The sequence below is a fragment of the Euprymna scolopes genome, chromosome 35 (genome assembly GCF_053919585.1).
Source record: "Euprymna scolopes isolate OS-2025 chromosome 35, ASM5391958v1, whole genome shotgun sequence".
Taxonomy (NCBI): domain Eukaryota; kingdom Metazoa; phylum Mollusca; class Cephalopoda; order Sepiida; family Sepiolidae; genus Euprymna; species Euprymna scolopes.
The window spans coordinates 81,593,680-81,617,838 of NC_136516.1; positions in this window are offsets into that span (position 1 = coordinate 81,593,680).

A 24,159-nucleotide genomic window follows, 5' to 3' on the forward strand; every position below is an offset into this window, starting at 1 on the left:
GATATTTCAATCGTTCTACATCTAATAACCAAAAGACTTTCATCGATTCGTTCAACCTGACCATACTATCAAAATCTCCTGTTCTGCACACATCTTCCTCTGACGTCATCAGATGTGAGGATGTCTTTAAGACTTACATCATACACCATCCGTATCATTCTCGTGTTTCTGTCCATGCAACGTATGTCCTCAATCCACACTGCAATGTTTCAATTTGATACATCATCACAATGCGCACAAGTGTCTGATAGACTCTTTACTTGGTCGACAATTCCAAAGCATAGCGGTCGGTATTCCCTGGTAGGGTAAACTCAGGTGATTTATAATATATAATTTCTCAAAGATTGAAGGTAAAATTTGGAGATGTAGATCTCGTTGCACTGTACAAACCATGCTCGACTGAGCTCCAATATATGGTTCACACCACCTCGCCCGTAAAAAAAAAATCACAACAAATCTCATCTAGCCACTGTCTATAGTTTCCAGTCCTACTTCGCCCTACTTTAAATAAAACAAAACTTCCATAAGCAATTTAAAAAAAATAGAGCTCCACGTCTGTGCAAGACATTACCGAGTGACTGACTTCCAACTTTCTCTTTCTAGATTAATCTATTATAATAGTAAACGGTTAAATGTGTTTGCAACCGTCTCAAATGACGTTATCATGACAAAATTTCCAAAACCTAACGGCTAAAACGCTATATGTTTTAGTTTCGATCTGACAGAGGTAACGGATTGTGACGGGATTAGTCTCATTTTGAAGCTCCACGTCTTGAACAACAAATATCAAAAGATTGATAAAAAAACATCGATGTCTTTACCCTCAACTAGGCAGTTTTCTACAAGGAGGGGTCGATTTTTATCGAACCATTTTTGCAAGTCATCGTATCGGTTGGATTGACTTTGCCTAATGTTAACATTCAGAACTTTCAGTCACGTCATGGAGTAGCGGTAAGACGTCAAATTTTTTTTCACTTCCTTTTCTAACTTCGTGTCACGGTTCAAACCTTTCTACTTTTTTATATTTATTGTTTGCTCAACACATACCTCCAAACACACGGGCAACGCCGGGTACCCAAGCTAGTTTAAAAATAAATGGTTTAATTCCAACGATATTTCTTGCGGTTGAGTTGGCCGTGAGGTTTGTTCTTTGCTAATGGAGTCAGAGATGACTTCGTAACCGGGTTCGAATCTCCCGTAATTGTATCACCCTGCACCGATGATTCCCGAAAGGATGATACACTAGTCATTGTAGATATTTAAAAAAAAATATTTCCAATACTGTATCAAGCGCTCTGGTTATCTTCAATCCATGAATGGAGACTCGCACGTAGATCTGGCTTAGTCAAAGTCAAGCAGGAGACCACCATTAGAAATTCGCCACCCAACTCTATCCCACCAAACGAAAAACGTATGAAGGAAAATTCTCCTATGTTACCGAGCCAGGTATGAACTAGTATGCTTGTATCTCTAAACACTAAATAAGATACCATAAAAAAGCAATAATTAATTCATTAAAGTGTGTTTTTGAAAAAAAATGTGCAAATTATTTAATCATTATGAAGTCGCTCGGATACCCATGATTGAATATCTTATGAAATTTGAAATAATTTTTAAATCGAAAATGTATGCTTTTAATATTAATGTCAGTCCGGCAAAAACAACTTATATATAGGGCTAGGACAACAGCATATTCTATTCATTGTTTTGATTCTCGAGTGTGTATCCGTTGATAACTTATATGCTTTTATAGAGAATGAAGTAGTTCCCGGTTGATTAACTGTATCTAATTGTGTTGGATATATACTCGCGAGTCAAAACAATGCAAAGAATATGCTGTTGTCATAGCCTACTTATATATATATATATATATATATATATATATATATATATATATATATATATTACTGTGAATTCTTTTCTATAAATAGTGAGAAAAGTGCTGACCAAGAACCAAGACAAACCAGGATCCAGCCATATTCATTACACTATGCACAGTATAAATGCTGTCATTTTCTTTTAAATCTCGGTTTATAACATGGAAAGGCGATAAGTGCGATGCCATTAATCTGGAAACCAATAATTCCCAGGAAGCACCAACTGAACATATCAGTGTCTTAAAGCTGTAAAATTTATTATTTTATTCCAGAATATTTCATCAAAATGTCAATCTTGAATTTCAAACTCTTTTTAAGTTCAAGTAGAAACGAAAATCTATTATAAAAAAAGAGAATAATGATATATTTCTATACCCTTGGCCTTTTATGTATTGTGAGAGATAAATGATACTCTTTTTAATTTTATATTATTACTTTGCACCATTTATAACTTTAGATTCCTTGGGTGCATGTAGAGTTGCCGCACTTTTCGGAGATAATTTTTGTGGCGTTTTCCATTAGTCCCCACGAACCTGATACTATGTACTGCAGACTCTCAGAGCACTTTAGTTAGCCTATCTATAATGAATGGCATAGCTAAAAGTCACGAACTTCGCAAGGCAATCAGGTTTATGTGTATGGTCACTGTAAGTATACGGCGGATCTAGAAGAGCTTCACCTCGATAAAAAAAAATATATATGTATATATTTGAATAAAATAAAATACGCATCAAGTGCGATTGAAAGCTAAATCACACCGAATGCGTGAGATACAACGCACAACCCTTTACTTTTCTTTCTCCAACTATACAACATGGAGAGAAAGAAGAAACGGAAAACAGAAACAGAAAGAAAACAACATACTAAAGATGGAGTATACCTCCGAAATATATTTATGTTATCAATTTCAAACAAGTAAAATATTTTTTTTATTTAATTAATAATACGCTGTGATTTGGCTTTCAAGCGCACTTTTTTTTTTTTTACAAGGTGGTCACCACTTATCAAGGCCCGGAAGCCACTCATGGATAAGGGTTATTGTAAGTACAGTACGTTAGTGTGGCTATTTTAGAGTGTCTACTTAAGGGGCGGTTCATCAGGAATTTGTTTACGTTCGACTTGAAGACATCCAAGTTGTAGTCAGGAGGGAAGCAGGCAGACGGAACAGAGTCCCACAGGCGTGATTCTAAGAAAGAAGCTTCGTTCATGGAATCTACGTTTTGATTTAGGCATAGATAAAGAGTGGGTAAAGTTTTTGATACGTATTTTATTTTATTCAGATTAGATCAACGTTTCTATATAGAATTCACACCTTTGGCGATATATTGTAATGTTTATCACAAAAATATCAATGTGGAATTTCAAACTCTTGTAATTTCAACTCAAAACAAAGCGAGAAAATATATTTCTACAAAAAATGACATACTCTATCCTCTTTCATACTCTTGCCTTTTCCAGATAAAGTATAAGCAAAGTGGTCGCCCATAGTCAGGGGCGACCCGAAGACTTACGTTTTATAGCTAACACACCGAAGTGAAAAGGAAGGAGCAACTACTTACTAAAATTACTTTATTTACGCCAGACCTTATAATATTGCTTTAAAATATGGTCACAAATTATCAGTTTTTAATATGATCGACTAAGGATTGAACCCTGGTCTCCTAATTAATTAGCAAGCACATTTACACCAAACAGGCTTGTATAATCATTTTTAATGAGAAATAAGTACGCTATGTCTTCTTGCTATCGCACAATAATCACGTATTCACCTTTGCCATTTCGACCTTTTTCATATCATATATATAATTTCTTTTAATGTAATTATCCACTGACACGTGTTTCGTCGTATACGACTCATCAGAGTGGCTGAATATAGCGAGATTCGAAATCGGGATCCCACGGTAATGAGCTGAAGCCCCTTACCTCTGACCCATCTCGCCAACTGTCTGGATATATCGCGATTTACTTAAATGTTGTTTGTTTTGGTTTTAGCGATATGTTTTTAATGAATTCAATTATTTACGAAAGCGCATTTTACCTAAATGTGAGCTGGGAATAATTTTCCCTTTTAACCAATTTGGTACCCCCACATGGGGAGCGGTATATATTATTTTTTTTTTTAAATGTAATTATCCACTGACACGTGTTTCGTCGTCTACGACTCATCAGAGTGGCTGAATATAGCAAGAACAGATGCATTTATATATATATATATATATATATATATATATATATATCTGTTCTGTCTGTAATTCGCATGCAAATGTAGAAAATATGCATGAAAATGTGTATAATAGTTAAATGAAATGAGAAAACAAGCCAAAATCGAACAGTGCATTAATGAGAGTTCATTTTAAAAGGAAATATACAAATTAGTTTTGTAAGTAACTCACATATCCAGGACTAAATATACTATGTAATTACTTTGACTCTTGAAATAAAAAAAGTGGCTTATGTATTTCAAAGATGCGCTACAAATGTCCTAACTTCACACGCACTCGTACACACACACACGCACACGCACACGCACACATACACACACACACATACGCACACATTTACTGTAGCGTCCAAAATTAAGGGACAACATTTTATAACCTAATATCTGTAATAAATAACAACTGTGAAAAGCTGAAATTTTGACAACTGGTAGTCGTTATCATCCATAATAACATGCTAAAATTTGAATCATTTGCAAAGGATAGAAAAAAATGATTAAAAGTTTAGTATGTCATTATGGATGATAACGACTACCAGTTGTCAAAATGTCGTCATTTCACAGTTATTATTTCTAACAAATATTAGGTTTTTAAATCTTGTCCGCTACTGTACATAGCTTATTAGAAAGAACCAGGAATTGCCTGGAAATTAATGAAAATACTTGTGTCATTTTTTTTGTTGTTTTAATAACAATGATAAAAAATAAAGATTAGGTCTCGAATTTATGTAAAAGAAAATAGAAAAACGAATAAAAAATGTTTTCTTTTTAATAAAGAACTAACAAAGCTGTTGATGAATATACGGCATAATCACGTTGACCCACCGGTTCTCGCTGGATCACCGAAGTTAAGCAGCGTTGAACCTGGTCAGCACTAAATGGGTGACCATTTAGGACTTTCAGGTGCTGTATGTGCTCTCCGCTTATCTCGGCATTGTTTCCAGTCATCATGGGTTTCTCCTTGCCACTGGACTCAAGCAGTGCCGATTCATGAGAAGATTGGTTGGTGTTTGCGTAACCGTTGCCTCACAATTAAACGCTCTACTGCCCCTAAGGGGCATCATTTGTCTTTCAAGACTGAACGGAAGCCTGGGGGCGGGGAACAAAACTGATATTTGTTAAGGGGGAACATTAAAATTCAATAAATTGAAATACTGATTGTAAAAATTCTGACCAATCACAGAAAAGAACGAGATTGCAAATTTGTTTAAAAAAAAAAGAAGACAAACACCAATCATTATGAGTTGATCTAAAAATACAGAAAGGAACTGATTTCAGAACCATGTCTCTACTAGCGATCTGTAAAAAAATTGAATATCAAATGCAGCCGCAAATCCTTGGATCATATACAAGAACGAACAGTTGGTAATAAGTCATACACTTCCACTATGACTATGCAATCCATACAACACTGGCAACGAAGCTATTAAGCTTGACAACGTGATATGGGATAAGAATGAAACAAGATGCAAACTTAGTAGATAACTTAAGGTTTTATGTATGACATGAAAAGAAATTGGAATCTTGGGAAGATCGCTACTATACCAGTAATTATGGGAGCAACTGGACTCATGAAAAAGAATTTCAAAGAACTACCTGGCAAATATACTCAGTGAACCAAGTGCTAGAGATATTCAAACAGTTGTACTTAAAGGGACGGTCAGAATCTAAAAAAAAAATCTTGGAATATATAAGATATAATATATAAGATAACGGGTGAATGTTTAGTATTCGGCAGGATGCCCCATACCCTGATTAAGCAAACTGATAAGAAGAAAAAAAAAGGAGGAACGATTAAAAAATTTGAATAAAAAACACGGTTAATCTCATTACTGAAGAGTAAAGAGTGGAAACCGCTTTTACTTTCGACAGGCACGTGATTTGGAACGAAGATCAATCGAATATATATTTTCTGTCTTCTAACTGTTTGATTTTAATTCTTTCTTGAGATTATAAAATAGAAAGACTTGATTTCAGAAAAATAGTCCATCATTGTGGAAAGACCACATTAAAACACGCACAAAAATAAGCAGCAAAGAAAGTATGAATAATAATTATGACGTTTTGGCCTTCGGATCAAGATAACAGTGTAGTATCTGTTCTGATGTTACACTTCATCATTTCTATTCTCTGTCAGTGTAGGAGAAATCCTTCATGATTGAGACAATTTTTGTTTTTATTCCTATCCAGAGCGCTCCTTTATTGGGGGCTGGATTTTCCCCACATTAAAAAAGGACCTTGTTTCTAACTCTGCCCTCGTAAATAGGAATAATTATGACGTTCTATGTGTGTTTGTAATTTTGCCAGTGATCCGGACACAGTGAATGTGTTTATGCTTTATTAATAGAAATAACTATGCACGATTAAACGGATTTTATGTGTTAGGCGCTTGCAATAAGAATGTTGAAGTATTTGAGTCAATGATCTATACTTTAGTGGTTATCAATCAATCTGTCTATCTTCAGTCATTCTGTTGGTCAGCGATTTAGAACAAAGATTATGTCGAATAAACTCTATTTGTCTTCTAACAGATTTGTTGTGATTTAGTCTTTTTTGATGATATAAAATAGGGAACTTTGATTTCAGAACAATGGGCTCTCAGTCTGGAAGGATTACATCAAAATTGGTTTTCTGCACGTATTTACACAGCTTGAAATGCAATACGTTTATTTCCAGGAGTCTCATAGCTCTTTCGTTCTCCCCATTTTGTCTCTTGGACCTCATGTTCAAAAAGCTTAATTTCTGATATAGGAGAAAGAATTGCTGTTTTCTAGGTAAGCTGTTGTTTTGAGTTAGTGAAATGTTGATATTTTCAAATCTCCAACAGTAGTCGTCGTCACACAACCTTTCCATATTATTAACACTTATCCTCGAGTGTTTTTTGGTCCTGATAAATAGATACAGATTACTTTCATGAAATCTTCAAAGTGACAAATTAGAATACAAAAAAGCTATATAATGCAAATCTGGAATTCAGTTGTAAAAGCTGACTTAACCTGAAAACAAGAAAATTAGGTATTTTTATAGTATTCAGATTATTTAAATAATTCGGACTATTTTTCTCATCTTGAGTGTTATGCGCTTAACGTTTTATTCGATGTAAGTTTCTAATCTTCTTTAGATATATTTTGTCGGACTCGGGAAGCTTTCTGTTGAACTTGGGAATCTATACGGAGTTTTGAACAGAACCCGTTAGTTAATCCACGGGAATAGCACGTTCTCCTTCCGTCAGCCATAACTGGATATAAGTAATTTGCAATTGTATTTTAAGTGCCGGACGCACTGAGGTTTGAACCTTCACCCCCCCATAAAAGAAAGTAATTTACAGCTGGATTTTAACAAGTACGTTATACACACATTCATGGCTGACGGAACGAGAGTATGCTACTCTCGTTGATTAAATAAAGTGTTCTGTTCGAAATTTTTTGCAGATTCCCGAGTGCGACAGAAAGATTGCCTAGTTTGACAAGATAGATTGAAAGAAAGTTAGAGGTTATATCGATCGAAGCGTTGCGAAAATCACACTCAAGATGAGAGCAGTAGTCAAAATAATACAAATTATAAATCGTCATCTAAAAACTAAAACAACATCGTTGTAGTAGATAGATGGTGGTCTATATAATAACAATCAGTTCTTTTTTTTTCTTCTTTTTACAAAATGGTCACCACTTATTAAAACTCGGAGGGGAAGCACCGAGGATAAGAGTTATCTGGGTATCTAGTTATGATCGCCTCCATACGAAACAACTGATGAAATGGACAGAATATTACTTTAGCGGAAATGATTGTCTATTGGCGTGGCTAAAATGTTTATTAGCTCCAGACTTGAAGAAGATCATGTTGTAATATAATGGAAAGCAAACCCGTTGTATCTTGCAAGTCTGACATTTTTGAGATATGAATGTTTTTCACTAATATTAACAATAAGCGCAAGGATTTAGTTAAAATTTGAATCCTAAGAAAACCTTTTAAAATACCCTACTGACCTCTGAGAATTGACCTTTATTTTTAATAATTTACGGACGCACCCCCAAACCCAAGGCCCGATTTCTTACAATATAGAGCTAACCTCTTTACCTTAGTTGGAAAGAATAAAAACATTAATTTTACACTCGATGAAGGTCGTAGGTTTCAACGACCGAAATGATGTGCCAATAACAAAGATGAGAATAAGTGTCCGAACAATCAAAAGAAATACAAACATCGTTGTATCTTGTTCAACAACAGGATGTTCTAGAAAATAGCTCTGTTCTTGAAAGTTTCGTTCCGTTTTTGCCAAGGAGAAAGGAATGCTGTGGCTGTAGCTGGACGAGTTGTTGCTAAGAATGTTTTATAGAGTATATGAAAGGTTACAAGGGTTTAAGATCGCTCGTTCCAATGGTATCACCTCTTTACTTCTTCATATGCTATAAAATATTGTCGAAGTTGATAATTAAAAAAAAAAAAAATATTTATCTTATTAGATCGATATTTTGCAGGGGTCTTCTCATCAAAGACAACTTGATCCATTCATCAAATGTTGGAAAATCAAACCATGACTAAAATTTATGTTTCTTATTTTCCTTTTTTAGATAACGATTGATTATTCGCTTTGTTTTTATTATTTGATCTATAGTTCTCATCTTTACTGGTATTTTTACAACGTTCCGGCCGATGAAACTTCCGACTTTTCTCAGGTCCTGTCAAAAAACCGAATAAGGTTCTAAGTAAAATTCCGTTGCAACCGACACTCTTCTGGAGGTCGAAGATTCGATTTCCCAGAGCTGATGATATTGAGGCTACAATTACGAATTACTTAAAACTTCTACCCAGTCAAGGCTGACAGAACGAGAGCATGCTGCCTCTGTGGATTAAATGTAGAGTTCCGTTCGAAATCCCGTGCAGATTCCCGAATTCGACAGAAAGACTCCCGAGTTCGAGAAAAAGAAGCTCGAGTTCGATAAGATACATCTGAAGAAGTTAGGAGGTTGCATCGGCCGAAATGTTTAAAGAATAACACTCAAGATGAGAACAGTAGTCCGGATAATCGAAATGATACGGATGACATTTTTTTCGATTTCGTTTAGGGTTGCAAGCAGCATCGAAGAATCTACTGACTTCATTATGCTTATTCTCCATTCTGCGTCTTAATCATTTTGAGAAATTTTGTATTTAGTTGTTTTCTTTGTTTTTCTTTCTTGCTTTTCTGATGAGTGTGGAGCCGGGAACAAGTGATTCTCATCAAATCATTTGCAGTCGGACACCACCGCCCCTGGAAAACATCTGTTTGTCGATTTGTTTCCAAATACAAATAACCATTGAAGAGGAGAGGGGGGAAACTATTATTATCCAAACTCACTTCATTGTGTTTAGGAAATTTTAAGACGGAGATTAATAATTTGTATTATCTAAATATTAATTTACTTGTCCGACGTCCGGTGTCACACACACACACAAAAAAACAAAAAAAAAAAAACAAAACCATCATCATCGCAAACATTAATTAGATAAAAAAGAATTACCTCCCTTTATAGTCACTCTTTATCAGTTAAAAATCATTAAAACCATTTCCCCTCCAAAAATTAAAAAAAAAAAAATGAAGAAAAACATAGCTGTCGGTTTACGGTTTCAAATTGGTTATTTTATTTTATAATAAAAAGGTCAAGTTGAGAGGAAACTGTAACTGTTTTATTTATAGATTCCTTTTTAAAACAATATGCAAGTGAATTGACATCTGTTTCTATCATAATTTGTATAAAAAATATTCAGAAAAGAAACCCCCAAAACAATGTGTTGTGTATTAATTTTATTCATTGCGAACAATTATCATCATCTTTCATTAGTTGTTTCACGACGTTCCTCTGGCCTTCGTCAGGTGGGAACCGCGAGGGATAGGAACTCTGAATCTCCTGACTACATTCGCTGCAATTTGGTCGAAACGTCGTGAAACAACTAATAACAGATGAGGTAATAGTCCGCAATAGATAAAATAAATAAATAACACTCATCTCAATGAATTCCAATTAAAATAATATATATACCATTCGGTACGGACCCGACCATGGAAGATCAGAGAATAAACTAGAATTTATAAGACCAAAAAATTCAACCTTTATCGACCTTCGGGGTCCGTGGCGCACTTGATAGAGACGTTGAATCTCTACGTTTTCAGGTGAGGATTGGTGAAGATAGCGGTTTCAATCCTACCCAAAGACGGCCAGAGGTTTACTTGGCCAAAAACGTGGTGAGACAACAATAACTACGGAAGGCAGTAATTGCTGAGAATGCAGTTAGGAGATTCAGAGTTTCTATCCGTCGCGGTTACCACCTGACGAAGGCCAGAGGAATAGTTGGCCGAAACGTCGTGAAACAACTAATAAAAAGATGAGGATAATAGTCCGCAATAAATAAAATTAATAAATAATACTCATCTCAATGAATTCCTATTAAAATAATATCAATGTGTTGAGTGTTGAGTTTTCTTTGAAAAAATTCTAAATTTTTTAAATCAATTCTTTTTAGCTTTAAAAGGTTAAAAAAGAATTTTCCAAAAAGTTGTTTTAAATTCGTCGATATTTATTTTATATTTTTTATTTATTTTATTTATAATGTTTAAAAAAAATTCCAACTACCGTGGAATTTCCATGGATTGTGCAAGTTTGTATTATTCAGACAACCATTAGAGGTTATTATAGAACGTTTTATTTATTACCCGGGGGTTGATTGTTCCCATTCCGTCAACCATGATCAGATAGGAGTCTTAAGTACGAGGGACATAGCAAAATAATGTCTTTTATTTTACTTCCGCCCGAATGGATCAGAGAGTATTGTAAATTGCATTGGTATGATGACTGAACCTATGCATTCATGGCATGAAAGTTTCACTTTTTGTGGCAGATATTGACGGTGTGAGATTCTAAAAGAGCGACTCCTGTTATAGACGTGCGTCAGAATCAGAGATGTCAGTGAATTCCTCTGTGGAAAAAATTAAACTAATCAATATTCACCGCTGACTGTTGAACGTTTGCGAAACCAATGCATTTGATGTCAGCACAGTTAGGAGATGGGTTCGTCGATTTAGAAGGGGCTAACGAGATATGAGTGACTAAGCGCGGAAGAATCATTTACGACCGAGCCATCAAAAGAGGCTGGCAAAAGAGGATTGAGAATGGCGGTGACTATATACAAAAATGTATTCTGGAGTACAACGGGTTGCTCGTTTTAATGGTACCACTCTAACCTTCGTAGCTCTTCAACGTGTTAATATTTTCATTTGAAATAGAAGGTCTTTGTAAGTGTATTCCTGATATCGCTTACAGTCAGGATTGAACCTTGCACTTTAATAAGACTGCCGTTTAGAACCGATTTTCATTTAGCATCTACCGTTGCGCGAGGTTACATCGGGCGAAACGTTGTGAGAATAACGTCCAAGATGAGAGCAGTAGTCCGAATCGTCCAAATAATACGATGATTCGATTATGTTTAATATTTGTTTTCCATCATGTGTCCTACTTAATTCGAGATGTTTTTTTCGGGGGGGGGGTGCATTTGTTTTTTGTTTTATTTGTTTTGTTTTTTGTTTCTTTTTTACATTTCTGATGAAGGGGGTAGTGTTGACAGGTGATTCTCATCAAAGCTCTCGCAGTCGGATTTCAGCATCTCTGGAAACATCTGTTTGTCCATTTGTTTCGGAATAACAATGCGCCTTAAGGACGTGGGGGCGTGGAAAGCGGGTGGTGAAGGATGTAGGAGGGGATAGTGATGAACAAGTTGGCTCGCATATAAAAAAGTTGGCTCTCCAGTAAACTTATCTTTTGTGTGTGTGTGTAGTAATCAATTACCTGTCTTTGGAAATGGTCTTGTAATCAGACTCTGGCAGCAGAAGAAAATGGTAAGGAATGAAATGACAGGGAACAAAAGACGGAGATTACAGGATGGGGAATATGATGTTTGCTGGACGGGTGTTCAGGGGGTAATGGGAGGAAGCGTTAAAAGGAAGATTGGGAATGAAATAGAAAGAAGGATGAAAGAATGAAAGAATAGTTTAATAATAAGAAAAAAAGATATAAGGGAGAAGAGAAATACATACCAGATAAATAAAAAGAAAACAGACAAAAAGAAAAGAAAGGAAAAGAAATAAGAAAAGAGAAAAAAGCGCATCAATAAAAAGAAACGGAAGAAATAAAGAAAGAAAAAGAAAAAGTAAAATGAAATAGAAGAAAGAAGAAAAGAGAAAAAGGCACATCATTGAAAAGTAGAAATAGAAATAAAAAGAGATAAAAGAAAAACAGAAAAGAGATGAAGAGAAAAAGGCGCGGAGATAAAAAAGAAATAGAAGGAATAAAGAAAAGAAAAAGACACAGTAAAAAAAGTAAAAAAATGAAGTAAAAAATAAGTAAAAAAGAAGTAAAAAAGGCAGTATAAAAAACGAAGATAAAAAGAAGTAAAAAAGAAGTAAAAAAAGAAGTAAAAAAGAAGTAAAAAAGAAGTAAAAAAGGCAGTAAAAAGACAGTAAAAAAACGAAGTAAAAAAGGAAAAATAAGTAAAAAGAAGTAAAAAAACGAAGTAAAAAAGAAGAAAAAAAGAAGTAAAAAAGTAAAAAAAACGTAGTAAAAAAAGAAGTAAAAAGGAAGTAAAAAACAAAGTAAAAAAGAAGTAAAAAAAGAAGTAAAAACAAGTAAAAAAGAAGAAAAAAACAAAGTAAAAAAAAGTAAAAAAGAAGTAAAAACGAAGTAAAAAAGAAGTAAAAAGGAAGTAAAAAAGGCAGTAAAATAACGAAGTAAAAAACGAAGTAAAAAAAACGAAGTAAAAAAAGAAGTAAAAAAGAAGTAAAAAAGAAGTAAAAAAGATGATATGAAAAAGAAAATGTTATAGAAAAGAAAAAGTAAATGACAAAGGAGGGAAAGAAAAAAAGGCACATTCAGTAATAAAAAGAAAAAAGAGGAAAATGCACAGAGAAGTAGAGACTACGTTAATAAAACAGAGTAAAAAAGGCACATCGATATAGAAGCAAGGAATAGAAAGAAAAACGAAAGGAAAGAAAAGAAAAAGGAACATAAAAGGTAGAAGTAGAAGGAAAAGTAGGCGTAGCAGATAAAAAAGCAATGGAAGCAAGAAAATAAGAAAAAAAGGGCACATCAATAAAACGAATAAGTACAGGGAAAATAGATAAAAGAGATGGAAGCAAAGGAAGAAAGTGATAAAGAGAAAAAGACACAACAATAAAAAGGAAATAGAAGAAAAATAGAAATAAAAAACACAAAAGAAGAAAAATGGGAAGAAAAAAGGCACACGAATAAAAAGAACAAGTACGAGGAAAAAAGATAAAAGATAGAGAAGCGAAAGAATATAGAAGAGAAAAAAGCAAAAGAAGAGGTACTTCCAAGGATGGAATACTGATGCCTATCTCTATAAAAGCCAGGTACGTCTAAGGATGGAATACTGTTGCCTATCTATATAAGAGCCAGGTACGTCCAAGGATGGAATACTGTTGCCTATCTCTATAAGAGCCAGGTACGTCCAAGGATGGAATACTGTTGCCTATCTATATAAGAGCCAGATACGCCCAAGGATGGAATACTGTTGCCTATCTCTATAAGAGCCAGGTACGTCCAAGGATGGAATACTGTTGCCTATCTCTATAAGAGCCAGGTACGTCCAAGGATAGAATACTGTTGCCACATGTGGGCAGGAGCTGCTAGAAAGGACTTGTCCTGCCTTGATAGAGTTCAAAATAGACTTCGTAGCCTCGTAGGAGATGCCCTTTTCTCTTCCCTGCAACCTCTATCTCACAGAAGAGATGTTGCGAGTTTGTCTCTGATGTATCGTTATTTTCATGGAAAGCGTTCGACTGAGCTTCAGTCTATGGTCCCCCCTCGCCTAACTTTCACAAGAAACACTCGTCTAGCTGTAAACACTATCAATAATTCCTCCCACTCTTTATCTGTGCCTAAACCTAAACGTAGATTCCATGAACAAAGCTTCTTTCTTAGAACTGCACGCCTGTGGAATTGTTTTCCGTTTTCCTGCTTTCCGGCTGACTACAATATGGTTGTGTTCAAGTCTAATGTAAATAAGTTCTTGATGAGCCGTTCCATATAAGTTATCAAATTTACCAAATTTTCATTACTAATGATTACTATATTGTCCAATTTCTACTGTACACTCTTTAACCCTTATCCTTGAGTGGCCTCTTGGCATTGATAATGTGGTGATGCTATGTAAAATAAAATGAACAAAAATAATTAATAAAAGAAAGGAAAATGATAGACGAGAAAGAAGCAAAGACAGAAAGCGAAAAAGAGAAAAGACACATAATCACAAAGAAGAAATAGAATGGAAAAAAGAGATAGAAGAAAAATACACAGAAGAAGCAATACAAGAAAACGTAATAAAAAGGCAGTACAAAAACGAAGAAAAAAAGTAACAAAGAAGTAAAAAAAGAAAAACAAAACGAAATAGAAAAAGTTGTAAATTAAAAAAAAAAATTAAATAAATTAAAAAAATAAAAAAGAAGTTAAAAAAGAAGAAAAAATAAGCAAAAAAAGAAGAAAGAAAAGATGAAGTAAAAAATAACGAAGTAAAAATAAGTAAAAAAAAAGTAAAAAAGAAGTAAAAAAAAAACATAAGTAAAAAAGGCAGTAAAAAACCGAAGTAAAAAAGTAATAAAATTAAGTAAAAAAGAAGTTAAAAAAGAAGTAAAAAAGGCAGTATAAAAAACGAAGTAAAAAAAGAAGTAAAAAAGGCAGTAAAAAAACGAAGTAAAAAAGGAAAAAGAAGTAAAAAGAAGTAAAAAAGAAGTAAAAAACGAAGTAAAAAAGAAGTAAAAAGGAAGTAAAAAACAAAGTAAAAAAAGAAGTAAAAAAGAAGTAAAAAAGAAGTAAAAAAGAAGCAAAAAAAAAACAAAGTAAAAAAAGTAAAAAAGAAGTAAAAAAGAAGTAAAAAAAAACGAAGTAAAAAAGAAGTAAAAAGGCAGTAAAAAAGGCAGTAAAATAACGAAGTAAAAAAGAAGTAAAACAGCAGTAAAAAAACAAGTAAAAAAGAAGTAAAACAGCAGTAAAAAAACAAGTAAAAAAGAAGTAAAACAGCAGTAAAAAAGCAAGTAAAAAAGTTAAAAAAAAAAGAAGTAAAAAACGAACTAAAAACAACGAAGTAAAAAAAGAAGTAAAAAAAAGAAGTAAAAAAAAACGAAATAGAAAAAGTTCTAAATTTAAAAACAGGAAAAAAAATTTAAAAGAAAAAACGAAATATAAAAGAAAAGGAACAAAAATGGAAGAGAGCGAAGAAGAAAAACAAAGAAAAAGAACAGAAAAACATAAGTTAAAGAAAATAGAAGATAAAGTTGAAGAGTAAATAATATAAGGAAAGGGAAATACTCATAAGACAAAATGGAAGAAATAACAGAAAAATGGAACAAGGCCAAAAGGTGAAGAAGCAAGAAATAAAACACGAATTATTTCACACGCACCCATAATAACCACTCGTTTCAATCCATAGCAACCTAAAATGATACGCAGAAAAATACAAAAGAATGTAGGACAAATTGTTTCTAGGTGACCTGAACAAAAAGTCATAGTTGAAAGCAAGAAAAAAATAAATGTAAACATAATTATCTACTGATATATAAAGGGAACTATGTGTGTGTGTGTGTGTGTCTGCGTGTGTTTATGCGTTTGTGAGTGTGTCTCTGCGTGAGTATGTGACTTCATTCCCTATGAACTCGAAAACGGCTGGGTCGATTTTTATGAAATTTCACACAAATGTATTTTTGTGCCTAGCAGTGTTCCAATATAGGTTTTGTCTCGGAATGTTTTTGATCAGTATCGAAAACCGATAATCGTAATAATTCGATTAAAAAAGGATCAGACAATGTTAATCAAAGTTAACACCTTACACAGTCTCACATCACAAGTGCATTTGAGAAATTTTATTACCACACAAGCCGAGAGGTCCGACATATAAAATCAACAGTAGATTCTTTGATGTGACAGGGGCGTATTACAAAATGAATGTTTCTGTTTAAAGCTAAATTGCCCCATGATACTTATCTTTTATTTTTAAACTTGAATTCAATCAATTATCACAGCACAAGCAGAAAGGTCAGGCGTATAAAAATAAATAAAAGGTTCTTAGATATGATAGAGGTGCCCAAGAAGTGAATATTTCTGTTTCAAGCATAAATAAAACATGATACTTGACTTTTTCATTTTAAACTTTAATGCAAGCCTTTATGTATAAAAAGTAGATTCTTTACAATACAGTGTAGACTACAATATATCGTGGCCTAAGTCACTGTGGGGAGGCCTGTGAATTGTACTCTCGGTGCACCGCGATAGGTCCCTAACTAGAGTAGGCAATCGATTGATTTGATTGAAAATGGGCGATTTCACCGATGATGACAATAAAAAATATGATTGTGAAACCTTTGTTAATCATCTTTCAATCCTGGGAAACGTCGGGTCTTTCTGCTAGTATATATATATATATATATATATATATATATATATATATATATATATATATATATATATATATATATATATTGTGGCTAGGGGTCATAAATGAAAGAAACCACAAGTAATGCAACGGGCATATAATTTAATATATTTTTATCATAACGAATACAGAAGCCACTAAAGTGTTATTTTTTTTTTACACGGTGGTCACCACTTATCATGGTATGAGAGGAACGTGTTCGTAGCATGCGGTATAGTATGGAATGAATGTCTCCATTTATCTCTGCAACCAGTGGTATTCATAGGACTAGTTGATTCCACTTGGTTCTAAAATATGGGTGATTTGTACCCCCACAACGCACGCACCCCCCATATATATACATATATATATATATATATATATATATATATATATATATATATATATATATATATATGTGTGTGTGTGTGTGTGTGTGCTAAATAGCAGTGATCATGTTTTTATTCATTCGTGTTTTTTTTTTTTTTTTAAATTCAAAGAATACAGCGAACTTTACGATCGTTGTTTGCATGTATAAGAAATCAGGCGTTGTTTTTTTCCTCCAGGATCTTTCGTTTCTGCAGCACACCAGAAGTCCAATGATCGTTTCCAGAAGAAACAACGAATAAAAAGACATAGCACTAAATAAGCAATTTACTTTGTACGCTGTTTCTTATAGGGAACGAAGGAAACGAATTCGAGACATCTGAAACGCCGCATGAATGAACAATAGTATAAATATGCATCAACTGCTGGTTGTCATATATGCATGCAACCATCGTAAATTGCACCAATGTTTTTAGAAATGAAAAAGAAATTATAAATGGAGGCTGGAATTGTATTATTGTTTATATTGTTTAGCCCATGTTGTTTATATATAAGCAATATATATATATATGTATATTGGGCGATATATATATATATATATATATATATATAATATAAAGCTGAACGTCTGTGTGTGTGTGTGTGTGTGTGTCTGGTCACGAATAGGTTCGTATATGGTTGACTATTATAGAAAACTGATCACATATAATGATAGAAGATGTATCGAGACACAGGAATGGGTATGTTTGATCTGGCATAATGATGATTCATTAAAATTGTGGGGTCTGTGTACGCGCCTGGTCCACAAAGTATGGAAAAAAAAAAAAAAAAAAAAAAAAACGTTTACAAGTGTTTTTGATATAGATGTACATAATAATACTTTGATAAGTATGTTTTAACTTAAATAGGGCTGGTATAATACAATTGTGGGGTCCGCGTTCGCGCCTGCCCTCCATAGAATGGAAATAGGCACAAACTTTAATAAAGACTTTTCATATCTATCTGCGTAAGTATAATTTGATAATTATGTTTCAGTTTGAAGAAATATGGTATAATAAAATTATGGGGTGTTCGTTCGCGCCTGACCTCCATAGAATGGAAATATGTCACAAAGTTTAACAAGGTTTTTAAATATAGATCCACAGAATATTGTGATAAGTGTTTCAGTGTGAACAGGTATGGTATAATAAATTATGGGGTTTATCTATATTATTTTTACTTTCATCATATTTTGCTTTGGTTTGGATACGCCCAATTTCGAAGCTATCTCTTTACAACCCTTCCTTTTCATAACCTATCATACTATCATAAATAAGAGTCCATTTTCTGTAGGCTGCTTTTTAACCCAGTCAACGACGGGTACTTTTGCTAGTATATATATATATATATATATATATATATATATATATATATATATATATATATATATATCAAAGCATACCAAATATAAATCTTGCTGCTCAACATGTTTAGTCAACTTATTCGGCCATTGTTCTCTTTTTGACAAAGACCTTGTCTCACGCACGAGGCAATATTTTATCAGTTATATTTCGTATTTTATTTCTGTAATAGATAATTTGCCCAATTTTTTTCTCTCCTTCATCTTTTCATATCCTTTTTATTTTATAGAAGAAATTACTTTTCTTCTGTTCCTCAATAGTTCTAAAAGACATACAGTTTATTTCAATCAACTTTTATTTCTTTTTTTTCTTTTGTTCTAACTGACCTCTTCCTTGAACCATATTTTTTTTTAGTATTATCATTAATTTTTTTTTTCTTAGTAGATTAATCTTTACGTTCTGTTTTGCCTTTGGTTTTTATGAATGTTACATTCTAACATCAATGTCAAATTCGTCCTCGATTGGTACGAATCAGATGCGACCTTGCCTGGCGATGATAGCCTTTGTCCGTCATTCTGTCATGCATATTGCCAATAGAACTTTTATAATTAAACAGGTGTCGGACACCGATGAAATCTTCAGATTTATGTACCCAGTTCGAATCTTATCCGTTCCATAATGCTGCTATCTATAATTCCTTCATGTAGTCCCTGCTGTAAGTTCGAGGTGCCGTTAATACGATTACAGCCATTTTTTTTCGTATGGACACTTTTATGGATAATACACACACGAAACTCTAGCCGTTTTCGAAGTAATCTCCTCCGGTCGCAATGCACCTGTATCGTTCCAAAAACTGTAAGGCCTCATGGAAGTCGTATTGTGAGAGCGTGTCAATTACCCTCGTCACAACCTCTTTCATCTCCTCAATTTTCTTATACCGACATCCCTTAAGGTTTTCCTTGAGCTTGGAGAATGATTAAAAGTCACAGGAAGCAAGGGCTGTTGGGGTATAGAGAGGGCGAGAAACTGTTTTGATACCCATTTTCTTCATGACAACGTCTTTCTGATTTTTTAGCACTCTTGAGACAAACTTTGCGAAAATCTTCCTCGCAATTATTATGCGTACAGACCCACTCTGATATCAAACTGTGCACTTATTGTCTCTATAAATGCAGGACGGTTCTTATCCATGAAATTCTTTATTTGGCCAATCAATTCTGGTGATCTGACTTTATTACTCTTCCTACAATTCTCATCATCCCTCACAGACTCTCTGCTTTCTTGAATCTCTTATGCCACTCAAAAACTGATGCTCGATCATACAAGATGGTCCAAAAGCAGTCTGAAGCATTCCATACGTTTCTGTGGCATTTTTCCAAATTTAAAACAAAATTTGCCTACATATCGTCCTTCTAAGGTGTCCTCACATCCAGATTGCATTTTAGAATTTCACTAGCTGTGACAATCAGGCTTTGGTAGGGTGGATTCCAATTCCTGCTGTATCTGTTCAGATGAACAGATACAATTAAAATTATTAATATATAAAGGAACCAAAGCCATAAACATTGGTCCGTCATCTCATAATATGCATAGCAATAGCATGGTGAATTTTCAAGAGTTCACGACAATTTTAAAAGTTTGTACAAAAAAGTCTGGAAATTTATTGAAGACGCCTCGCACTTGATTCGAGAGAATCTAGAAGAAACATATATTCATATACACACATTCATATACACATATTGATATGCACATATTCATATACACATATTCATATACACATACTGATATACACACATTCATATACACATATTGATATACACATATTCATATAGATATACTGATATGCACACATTCATATACACATATTGATATACACATATTCATATACATATACTGATATGCACACATTCATATACACATATTGATATACACATATTCATATACATATACTGATATGCACACATTCATATACACATATTGATATACACATATTCATATACATATACTGATATACACACATTCATATACACATATTGATATACACATATTCATATACATATACTGATATACACACATTCATATACACATATTCATATACACATATTCATATATATACTGATATACACACATTCATATACACATATTTATATACACATATTCATATACACATAATCATATACACACATTCATATACACATATTCATATACACATATTCATATACACACATTCATATACACATAATCATATACACACATTCATATACACATATTGATATACACATATTCATATACACACATTCATATACACATAATCATATACACACATTCATATACACATAATCATATACACACATTCATATACACATATTCATATGCACATATTCATATACACACATTCATATACACATAATCATATACACACATTCATATACACATAATCATATACACACATTCATATACACATATTCATATGCACATATTCATATACACACATTCATATACACATATTCATATACACATATTCATATACATACATTCATATACACATACTGATGTACACATATTTATATACACATATTCATATACACACATTCATATACACATATTCATATGCACACATTCATATACACATATTCATATACACATATTCATATACACACATTCATACACACACATTCATATACACACATTCATATACACATCAGACGAGCAATTGCCATGAAAATAACAATAAAGCAGATACAGGCTTGCAACATTGGGAAAGAGATTGCAGAGAAGAGAAAAGGGCATCCCCCACTAGACCACGAAGTCTATTTTTGAACTTTATCAAGGCAGGATAAGACTTTACTAGCATCTCCTGCCCAGATTCGTTCAAAATTCCTTGCAGATTCCCGAGTTAAACAGAAAGATACCTGACTTCGATAGGTTACACCTAACGGAAGCCGCAAGTTACTGCTGTTGCCGTAGGAAAATGTGATACAAAGAAAGTTTGTCAGTATTTCCCACAGTTAAGTTAGACAGTCTATAGTCTCGAGTTAAGTCGGGATATTTATCCACGAGAGTTTAAACTCTAGGTGTGTTTCTAGAGTATTATAACTGTTACATTAACCGAAATATTAAGATTCTTCGGACTGCAGTTCTCATTTTGAGTGTCATTTTCAGAACGGTTTGGTCGGTGTAACCCTCGGACCTTCTTCGGGAGTACCTTGCCGAACCCGGGAATGTTTCTATCAAACTTGAGATTCAGAGCGGAATTTCTACCGGAGTTATTTTATTTATTTTACAGGGTAGTATGCTCTCGTTCCATCAGCCACGACTGGATAGAAGCCATAAGTAATGCGAAATTGCAGTTTTCGGTCGCCCACACCGAGAATTGAACCTTCAACCTTCAAGAGATTCCCGCGTTCTACAGAAACATTCTTCGAGTTTGACAAGATACACCCGAAGAAGGTCGAAGGTTACATCGACAGAAACGTTGTGAAAATTATATGCAAGATGTGAGCAGTAGTCTGAAGAATCCAAATAACACATTATATTTTGATTTTAATCTTCGTAAGTTACCATAAAAATGGAGCAAGTCTGTCCTGTTCCGAGAATTAATTCTACTCGTCCTGGGACTGGTATTCTCCGACTATATATATTTGCAAACATCCTTAAAATTTCCGCCATAAAAAGTAACATGGAAATGATTTAACAATTTTAGAGATGTCGTAAAGGGGAAAATAAAAAATGAAACATGCTCGTATAATTAAGTAACCGACAACCGAATTAAAGGGCAAGGGTGATTCAAGCATCGGAAAGATTTATTAACAAAGAGGGGAAAAATGTTATAAGCTAATAATTTTATTTTGTAGAAATAAAACGAATTTACGAAGCCATAAAATACATGTTTGTTTTGTAAAGTTGCTTGCGAAATAATTCGTTCTAGGGTCTCCCTTGAGAATATCGATTTTATTTATTTTAGGTGCTCTGTTTGGAATCTACCAAGGGGAAATAAAGTCCCCTAAAAACATTTTTTACAACCATGTCAATTGACCTACCTGCTTCTTTGTTTGAACCCGTCTGGAATTAACTTTTAAGAGGCCATGTTTGGAGAAAATTTCAATTCTTGTGAGAGTTCTTTGTAATTAAACGAATAAGAATACTCGTGCTTGTTGGATTTTATTTTGCACACACACACACACACACACACACACACACACACACACACACACACACACACACACACACACACACACACACGCACGCACCAACAAACACATATATATATATATATGTGTGTGTGTGTGTGTGAGTGTGTGTGTGTGTGTGTGTGTGTCTACATATAAATATCATACGGCATAAGATTGATACAACGATTTTCGTCAGATCACCGAAGTTAAGAAATGTTGAGTCTGGCTAATACCAGAAGGGTGACAATTTTGGAATTTTATGCACTGTATGTGCTCTCCGCTTATTTTTATTTATTTTCATTTTTTTTTACATGGGGGGGGGGTCACCACTTATCAAGGCCCGGAGGCCACTCAGGGATAAGGGTTATTGCGTGTACAGTAATCAATAAGATAGTATTGTAGTAATCATTAGTATTGGAGATTTGATAGAGTGGCTTACTTAAGGGGGCGGTTTGTCAGGAATTTGTTTATGTTGGACTTGAAGACATCCAAGTTGTAGTCAGGTGGGAAACAGGCAAATGGAAGAGAGTTCCAGAGTCGTGCACTTCTGAGAAAGAAGCTCTGCTCATGGAATCTACACTTGGATTTCGGCACAGATAAAGATTGGGGAAAATTATTGTCATTAGTTTCAGCCAGACGGGTGTTTCTCGTGAAAGATTGGCGAGGGGGACCAGAGATTGGAGCTCAGACGAGCACTTGCCAGGGAAATAACGATAAAACAAGGATAGGCTCGCAACGTCTCTTCTGTGGGAGAGAGGCTGCAGGGAAGAGAAAAGGGCATCCCCCATTAAACTACGAAGTCTATTTTGTACTCTGTCAAGGCAGGATAGGCTGTTTTTAGCAGCTCCTGCCCAGATGTGGCAGCAGTAGTCGTCCATTTGCCACTGGTATTTTATAACAGCGACTTAGGAGAGGTGTGGTTGAGGGTTGGGCAACTCTTGCCACAAAACATTTACACGGAAGCACCCTTACAATAGGTATCGATAGTCCGTCAAGATTAAAGGAAGCTACCATAATGGTGTTTCTTTTTTTCCCTCACTTCCTGAGTGCTTTAAAGGGAGAGGTTATCTGCCCTTTGTTTAAATTTTAGTCGCCCCCACATTTTCGGGACGTATTATTTGTAATTAGTTTATTATTTAAATATTTATTTAAATATTTTCTACGTGCATAAAATTAAGTTATCTATAGACATGACATCACAGAATCGGTAATGAAAAATAAATAAACAACATTTAAAAATATATAAATAAAAAAATCTTGCATTTAAAAGCGATAAAACCGTGCATAGAATTGTTGAGATCTCGTGATCCAGGCTACGTATCGTGCGGTCGTAAGGTCGAGTCTCAATAAGTTTATCTATACTGGCGAAAAGTGAAACTCCGAAACATGTCATGACTACAGATAACTTAATTTTATGCACGTAGAAAATATTTAAATAAATATATAAATATAAATAAATTACATATAATAAATTAATTACAAATAATACGTCCCGAATATGTGGGGGCGACTAGAATATAAACAAAAGGGTAAGTAAAGTTCTCCCTTTAAAGCACCCAGGGAGTAAAAAAAAAGGGGGGGGGACACTAAAGAATCGCGTATTAAAAATAAATATATAAACAATGTTATATTTAAAAGCGATAAAAACTGCGCATAGCATTGCTGAGATCTCGTGGTCCGGTGTTATGACCTGTCGAGTGATGGTGAGTTCGAGTCTTAATAAGTTTAGCTATACTGACGGAAATGAAACTTTAAAAGCATGTCATGTCTAT